Consider the following 9,456-nt stretch of genomic DNA (forward strand, 5'->3'; position numbering starts at 1 on the left):
TACATCACTGGTTTGGACCAATGGGTTGATAGTAAAAGTGATGTGGTTATTTCCACTGAGGCATTTCAGAGAGGCTGTACATTCTCCCTTGGCCATTCTCCCTCTGCCTCTGAAGCTACGGGAGGCTCCATGCTCCAGATAATGCTGGTAAAAGATGACAGGATCTTAATCAACCTGGCTCCCACAGTGATTTTGTGGGGTATACATCATCTGACCAATCCACTTTGGACACATAATGGGAGGAAGAAAAACATGTTTGTTTTGGTAAGCCAATGATACCGTGTTAGTTTGTTAACCATACATATTACTTATATTGTCCTCACTAATACAACTAGTCACACAAGAACTCTCTGAAAAGATGACTTTTGAGTCACTATCTAAATGAGATAAGGAAGTAAGCAGATTTTTCACCTTTAGATTTCATTTTAAAAAAATGATCCTTCATCACTATTTGCTTAATGGCACAGACTCTTAAAACTCCATCAGTATAGGGCTACATTTTTTAAAATTGAATTTCCAACATTGTAGAAATTCAATACATCTTTGAAAAATGAATAAATGAATGAAAAAAATACATAAATGGCTGAATGAATTGCACAAAAATTGTTAGAACACCGAAAAGATAACTATTACTATTATTGCATTTAACATTTAATCTCTTTTTTTGTCCTTCTATACCTTGTTCTTCAAATAAAACTGTTAATAGATATTTATTTAATTAGGCTCTTTTGGTTGACAGTGATGTTAATTATAAGATACATTTGGACATAAGGGAAACAAGAGTTATAGTGGAGCTGAGGGGCTGCTTATATGTCAGTTTTATGGCTACTGAGTCATAGTTGATGAAAGCTAATAATGTCTAATATTTATTTATTGAAAAATGACTATATGCCAGTAATTCACTAAGCCTTTACATGTATTTGATCCTTATAATGGCTCTAAAGATAGGTCCCATGTTTCCCTGTGTTATAGAAGAAGAAACTGAGGTAGTAGAGATGTGGAATAACTTGCCCAAATTCCCACAGCTAGTTAGTGACAGAGCCAGGACTTCAGCTGAGCTACTCTGATCCCAGAGCTGAATCAATAACAGTTCTACCCTACAGCCTCCTCGTAGACCATCCTGCCTCTAGATGATCTGCAAGAAGTTGCAAGGTCCTCAGCAGAAAGGTTCATTGATCTCAAACTTATGCTTTGCTATTCATGTAATTCAGCTACTCTGAATACATTAGTTTCTCTCTGGGTTTTTCTGCTTTTCTCACCATAAACACATTTATTCTTTCTGTCTATAAAACTGTCAGAATTTTGCCACTTGACCCTTCATGCTTTGGTCCTATATCAGAGCTTCTCTCTATAAATCCTTTCAGTTTCAATCTTTGTTACTGACTCCTTGATTCAGAACTCAAGCAAGAGTTCATTAAGCTCTTGGAAACAGGTCATATTTAGGCATCATGCCAGGCTGTAATTTCTTGCTCGCCTCATGAGTCACCTGTATTAAGTCTGGCTCCCAATGATGTGATCGTCTGTGACCAAGGAAGCTAAACCTTAAGGCAGAAGCAATGTTGTCTAAGGATTTTCAGAGTTAAGGGGTTGACTATAGTTGTTCACTTAGAAATGTTTATAGGCATTGCAGGAAGCTCAATTAAAATATGTACCAAGATTATCTAGACATCACACAAGAAAGACACTTAGACACATTGGATAATATAATTATGATGCTTAAAGGTAGGCAGTTCCATTATTTCTGTCTACAATGGCAGACTGAGTCTCTAAACTTGCCCAATGGCCCATGGCTAGAAAAGAGAAGAGCCAGTGTTCAGACTCCCTTGACATTTATACTACACTAAACCAGAAAGTTCCTCTGCAGATGTTTATTTTACTTAAAAATCTCTGCTCCATTCTACCTGAAATAAATAGAACACTTGAAAGTCACCACTACTGTCAATATTAGAGACATGTCAAATGCTGTCACTTAGCCAGAAAGCTCCTTCCGAGTAACTATGTAATATTATACAACATGACAAGCTCTTATCCACGGTGGCAACATTAAAGCCAGGCGCATGTGGCTTGTGCAAAACCCCAAAGCCATTAGCTAAAATCCCAGGACCAGAAGGCTGAAGAACTCACCACTGAACCCAATACAGTTTCAGCCCTGGAGAGCAGAGGCCACTCTGAACGGTAGGTTATTTTCATTCAAGATGAAATGTGTGCCAACATTCAGCTTTCTTTTCTGGAGCTAGCTGGGCACGTTATCTTCTCAGTATGGATTGGATGAGGGAAGTGAGAAGCAAACAGCAAATTCTTGGCAGCCAAAGACAGGCAGGCTGGGAGAGAGGAAGGGAGAAAAGCTGTCAGGGGACTGTGGAGGAGTCATTTGACTCTTGCAATGTTTTTGCCATTTTTCTTCAGTCATCAGCCTGCTGTTTGCAGGCTTCATATTTTCTTAATAAACAAAATGTGAGGGAGAATCATAAGGATGAAGAGGTCATCTAATTTTCCACCTTTATCAAGAATGTCAGTGTTAAAACCAGTTTTTTAGCAGTTAAGATACTTCCAGGAACAGGAAAACAGAACTCATTTAAATAACATAGGTGTTAAAAAATAATTCATAACTCTATATAACCCAAAGACCCCAAGTTAGAATAGACTGAAGGTAAGTTTGGCTACATTTGCTTCTCTGTACTGTTGGCCTAACAGTTGATTTTCTTTCTATTTACAGTATGGTGGACAATAGTGTCCAGACTACATGTTTCCTGGCTCCAGAATAGAGAATACCACTCTCAGTAGTTCTCCCAGAAAAGCAAAGGAGATTCTCTTCCAAAAGCTCAGCCCAGATATTCTCTGGTCTCATTTTCTGACCTTGAGTTACATGTCCAGTCTCAATCCAATTACTATGGCCAAGTGAGTGGGTTTCCCTGATTAGCTTAAGTTAATTTAGAATTGCCCTTGAAGCTGAGAATGAAACCATTTCATTTAAACTGTGGGATAACAGTTGGGAAAAAGGGTACTTTTCTAGAAAATCATATGTACTGCTAGGGGAGGAAATATACTCAGTGTAGCCATAACAGATCTCAGGAGGCCCTTGTCAAATCTCACATGGACCCTGTAAGTCTTCTCATTGAGTTTCCTGTTCCTAGTCTTGTTCCTTTGGTTTATCTTTGGTATTGCCCCTGATGACAATCAAATAGAATGTAAAAAGTTCACATGATATACCAGATTCTTTATGAACCTTCTAGATTCTTTTCTAGCCACACCTCGCAATGAATTGGGTGAAGTTCCCTAAATATTTTCCCAACATTCTCCAGCTTACTAACTGTGATTCTTTAAAGTTCAGCTCAACCATTTCCACAAGGGACCTTTCCTGAACCTTACTATCTTGGGTTAGTTTCTCCTACTCTGTGCTTTCAAGGCAAATCTGAGTTTACCCTCCATCACAGAAACATCCTACAGTATTGATTTGCTTATTTTTTCTCCCTTTTAAGGATGTGAGTTTATCAGAGGAAAGACCCACAGCTCTGTATCCTTAGATCCTGGAACCTCACCTGGTGTCCTGTAAGCACTGCCACTTAATGCATTTTTACTGAGGGCTTATTATTTGCTTATAAACTCTGTTAGGTAGTGCCAGCAGGAAACAAATTCAACCCTGGTCCATACTGTCTTCCAGCCACTCACTGAAAGAATAGATAATAAATAGCAAAATGTGAGGAGTATGAGGCAACTTTCAGCATCCAAGAGGTATATTGAGAAAAGTATGAAACTCATCTCCCTTTATGGGACCACATTTTCTCTCTCTCTCCCACTCTCTGAATTACATTATCATCAACTATAAAATAAAGAGCTCTTTGAGGTGTCTGGCTGGCCTTGATCTCAGGATCATGAGTTCAAGCCCCACATCGGGTGTAGAGATTCCTTAAATAAATACACTTAAAAAATAAATAAACTAAGAAGTTCTCCAATCCTTAACATTTTTTCTTAAAGTTAACTATTTTTTTAACTACATTCTACCTTATCTTTCTTCCTTTGTTTTCCTAAAAAATAGAGGGAGTTGTTTTCATGCTAAGATATTTGTGGGAATACCAGGAGGAACAGTAACCATGTCAACTCTTACGAACACTTCGTTGCCATTACTTTAAGCAGGTGAGTGTTTAACCATGGATAGCCCTTCCCAGGAATACTGGTTGATTTTCTTGGGTGATAATAGAGAACCATATTTAATACCAACTAATGATGCCAAGGCTGAAAAAAAAAAAGAATATTTTATGAAGTGGAAATTTAGTTTAATTTACTACCAATCTAAATCTTGCCTTGCTCTTTTGCCAATGTTTTATTTCAACTTACTGCCAAATAAACTTGCACCTGATTTTTAACTAATATTTAATGTTGGAAAGCTCTAGGGACATAATTTGCACTAGTAGCAATGATACATTAACCTTATTAATTAAAAACTAGCTTATAATTAAGAAAACAAGTGAACAAAGGACATTTTTGTAATGCAGTGGCCTCAATTTATTGTCACTCTCCCCTTTTTTTTTACACTCACTTGCTAATTCTCAGAATTCAATAATCTGCGCTGGGTATCCCAGTCATTAGTATGAATTAGCAACACTCTATCGTAACTCACTGAAATTCACCAGAGACAGAGTTTTGATAAATGGAGAAACGTTTTCACAGAGATCAGTGTGCTGAAGCCAATTTATAGGAAAACAACATCCCTTTGCTAATTAGGTCCCTTTCCTTTTCCCTATCCTGCATTCCCTGCCATCTTATAAAATAAAAAGATAAAATAAATGAAATCCTAAAAAATCACTAAATCTGAAACTAGGTTTTAATAAACAACATTAATAAAGAGTTTGCATGATGAGAGTAAGGACTTCTAATCAATCCAGACAGATAAGATCACAGTCCTAATTGCATTGGCTGTTATTTCCTTTTCATTTACTTGTACCAAATGGAAAATAAAGTCTTGAGATGTCTACAAATGGAAATTAAAATAATGGTTTTCAGTGATAATTTGATAGGAAGTAATTGGCCACCTGAAGAGAAAAACCCTCATCGTGGAAATAATTACAAATAATTGGTTACTACAAGATTGGACTATATTTGATACAATCAGTACAATAAATACTCTTAACTAAAGATGCCAACAGGGAGGTTGGGGGGCGGTGTTAGCAACCATGTAAATTGGAGACAATAAAACACTTTGTAGACTGACTAGTCTCTGTCCACATTTGGCCCATGGATATGATTTATTTGGCCAACAAAATAATTTTAAACTATATTTTAATTAGCTATCAGTACTTAAATATGGAGATTTTTACCAAAAAAAATCAAGATTTATGATTTTCTTTTGAAAGAAAAATTGAAATATCAGACAACACTGGGTTCTTATTGCCACAATTGCAGTAATCCTGGGGGACTGGAATAGATCCTGGAGTCACCTAGAAAATCATCAGATCTATCATACGTAGATAGAAGTCCACCTAGCCCTTGAAGATGCTTGAGTTTGTGACTCCAGATCTGAATAATATCCTGTATTTATATAAAACCTCTCAGTTTTATAGTATGTTCACTTTTCTTGATCCATATAATAACTTATGGAATAAATACAGTTTATAAAGAAATAAATTGAAGCTTTATTTAAGAGGCTCACCCAAGGACAAAGTCAGAAGCTGAAAACCATGAGAGATTGTGGACTCTGAGAAACAAACTGAGGTTTTTGGAGGGGATGGGGATGGGGGATTTGGTGAGTCTGGTGGTGGGTATTAAGGAGGGCATGTATTGCATGGAGCACTGTGTGTGGTGTATAAACAATGAATTTTGGAACACACACACAAATAAAATTAAATTAAATTAAGTAAAAAAGAAGAAGAAGCCAGGACATGAATTCAAGTCTTTTGGCTTTTCTGACATTTCTATTGAGCCCTGCTAACTCTTGTCTAAGATCAATTATAAAACTCTTCATTGGAGTAATGAATCCACTCCGATGAAGTGAACATCCTCTATTTGGAGCCTAAAGTACAAGCATTGATATCTTAGATGAAACAATTTGTTTTATGTGAGAAATACTAAATGGCTGAGAAACCGGATATGGTTTCAAAATCTGACCCATAAAAAATTTCTAGATAGTTTCTTGGGATCATTTGTTTAAATAGAAAAATAGCCAATTTCAAATTCCCACACCTAAAATTGAGCCTATGTGTTTTTTCACATGATAGAATATCTATCTCTTTCTCACTAGGTACTTGATTTTTTTTCCCCAACTTGTGACATTTTACCTTGATTTGTCTTTTGGGGAGATCAGAACCTTCAGCAAGTTGAGTACATAATGTTCTAAGTAGAGCCTCCTATAAATACAAGCATGTGAAATATTACATAAATAGTAATTTGGAATCCTTAGAAACTTCTGAGCACATTTCTCAGCAAACATGATTGGATAAAAGGAAACTTTGTGTTGAACCATTTACTTACAGATAGGTTTTTTAGAATCTTTTCAGGGTCTGCTCTTACCACATGTGCAGGAAAAATAATTCAACCTTATTAGATAGAAAGAAATACAAATTTTAATACAAAATTTCAACCAAATATCAATGATATATTGTTAATTTCCTACTAAATAGGCAGAAAAATTTAAAATTATCATACCCATTGTCTCCAAAATTTTGGAGAAACTGGTATCTTTATACATCATTGGTATAAAACTAATTTGTCTGGAGGGGAAATATTACTTGTATCAAAATCCTTTAAAATGTAGAAATAGTTAAAACCGGTGATAAAATTACATAATTTAGAACTCATCATTTGGAAGTCATTAAGGGTGAACACAAATATTTATTTATAGGAATGGCAACCATCACATTGTACTGTATTATTAAAATAAAACAATAATAGATTGGAAGCAAATTAAATTTGTAAGTATAGTGTATCAGATCAATTATCAAATATCCATACACTTGAATTGCCATGCAGTCAATGATATTGTAGGAGAATATTTAATGATATAGAAATATGTTCCAAGTGTAAGTAAAGAAAGTCTCTGAAGATGTAGAACATATGATCCCATTTCTATGTCCGCACAAACACTTAAAGTTAGAAATGGATAGTAGGATGCACTCGAAGATGTCAACCATGCCTATCTGGGTGGTGGTGATGTGGATGATGTGTGTGTGTGTGTGTGTGTGTGTGTGTGTGTGTTTTTATTTTGTTTGCAAAATGTCTTTAAAAAATGTATATAACATATAATTAATGCAAATAGAATGGGACATTTTGAAAACTACTTGGATACTATTGTTTCTTAGTAAATTCAATAAATCCCACTTGAAAGGCATAATCCTATATTATGCTGATTCAAGATTATCAGGGGTTATTCAAAGACAAGCTTTTATCACATCTTGCTTGGATCACTGTATTATATTCCTAACTGGCCATGCCATTCCACTGCTTAAAACTCTTCCATGGCTTTCCAGTGCATTCAAAATAAAATCAAAATTGTTTACATGTCTCCATTAGACCTGGTCCCTTGTCTGACTCTTTCATCCTGCTCACACCACCTTCCTTTCCTCCAATCACAATCACATTGTTTCTCTAACAAACTAAAAATCTTTGTGACTTAGGGACTTTGCACCTGTTGTTCCTCCCTGGATGTTTTCTCCTTTCTCTCCCTAACCCAGGCTCTTTGCATGACTGGCTCTTTCTAACTTTACACATCTCAGCCCAACTGTTACTTCCTGAATAGGGAGTAGTCATCTTATGGAAAAAACCCTCTGTGGAATCAACATGTCTTACAACCTTTAGAGATCTTTTCACTACCTAAAATTTTCTTGCTTTACTTATTGTTTCATAGTTCTTTAATACTGATTATTTTTGCAATACTTGTTTCTTTCACTCAGAAAGTGTAAGTGTAAGCAGAGACTTTCTTGGTTCAATCCATTTTACTTTCCCTAGTGAAAGAAGTGCAATTTGTATGTTTACAGTGTTTAATAACGTCAAGAAAAGTTTGCCTCTGGGAATAGGAGAGTTTCTGTGAAGTGACACATCCATATTCTTGGAAAGAACAGAAACTGAAGGATGGCTCCAGATCCAAAGTGAGGACTTCAAGAGCTGAAACTGGAGACGTCTGCCCTTTGTCCAGGAGGTAGTGTTGTCACTCATTTTCCTCTTCTCAGCTCATTTCTATACTGATATCTATTTTTCATGCTCAGCTTGGGTTCCTGATCTTTTACTATTTCTGTATATTTTCCTTCTTTCAGAGTTTCTGCTGACTCATTTCTCATAATTTTGATTTACATATAATTCCTCACAGTTAGAGATTGCTCTAAAGCCAAACGGCCATATCAGTATTTTGGTTCTTATTTCACATATTTTAAAATATCTTTATTAACACCAGTACTAATTCCAGTGTTTTAATTACAATTGAAATGTAATTGCTATTAGCTTCTACATGAGTGTAACCAACATGAATATAATACAAGCCACAAATATAATTTTAAATATTCTAGTGGCCATATTTAAAAGAGTAGAGGAAAACATGTGAAATTAATATCAATACTATATTTTATTTTAACAAATATTGGAAAATATTTTTTCAACAGATAATCAATATAAAGATATTGAGGTATCTTTTATTGTTTTATTTGTACTAAGTTCTTGAAATCCAGTATGACTTTACACTGATGGCAGAACTTGCTTTCGATTAACCACATTTCAAGCGCTTGATAGCCATATATGGTTGGAGGCTACTGTATTGAGCAATGATCATTCTACGTTGTATCAGATTCTGTTCCACCTGAGGGAAGACTAAGGTTATTCTGGCCTTTTGGGTAGAGTATCCCCAGGGAAGGTGATTGAGAAATATGGCCATCATGAAGATAAATAACAGTGTTCATAGTGTTGAAAGAATGGCAGTGAAGAGACCCTAAGAAATGGATTTGGTCTTATGAAGATAAAGGAGGAAAAAAGAGAGAACCAAGAACCAGGAGCAGAGAGATGGATAGGCTTTTGGGAAATAGCTAGCAAATGGGCCTGAGAGAGCTTCTCCACCTTTTCCCTGTCTTCTTTCTCTTCATTCCTTTCCTTATCCCCTCCTACTATTTTCCATAAGATACCTGCTACCATTCTAAGCCAACCCTACCAGGGCCTCCAGAATTTATTATGAACCCAAATAGATACTGGTGTGTGTGCAAATGATTAATAAACATGAAGAAAGATGTTTACCTCAGAAAGAAAAATTTAAAAATATATATATTAACAAAATACCTGGGAAGAATTTTAAACAAGGGAGGAATATAGCGAAAATACTTTTAGAGTACCACTTGTTTCTGTTAATCCCTTTGTGTACCTCTCAAGTTTTAAACGGTTCAGATTTCAGATTTTTTTTTTAATGGTGAAACAATGATATCATAGAAGAAAAAGACAAGTGTTTTAGTATTTAAAAGTATCATGATGCATTCAAATATAGACGAG

This window comes from Mustela lutreola, chromosome 1 (assembly GCF_030435805.1).
Source record: "Mustela lutreola isolate mMusLut2 chromosome 1, mMusLut2.pri, whole genome shotgun sequence".
NCBI classification, from domain to species: Eukaryota; Metazoa; Chordata; class Mammalia; order Carnivora; family Mustelidae; genus Mustela; species Mustela lutreola.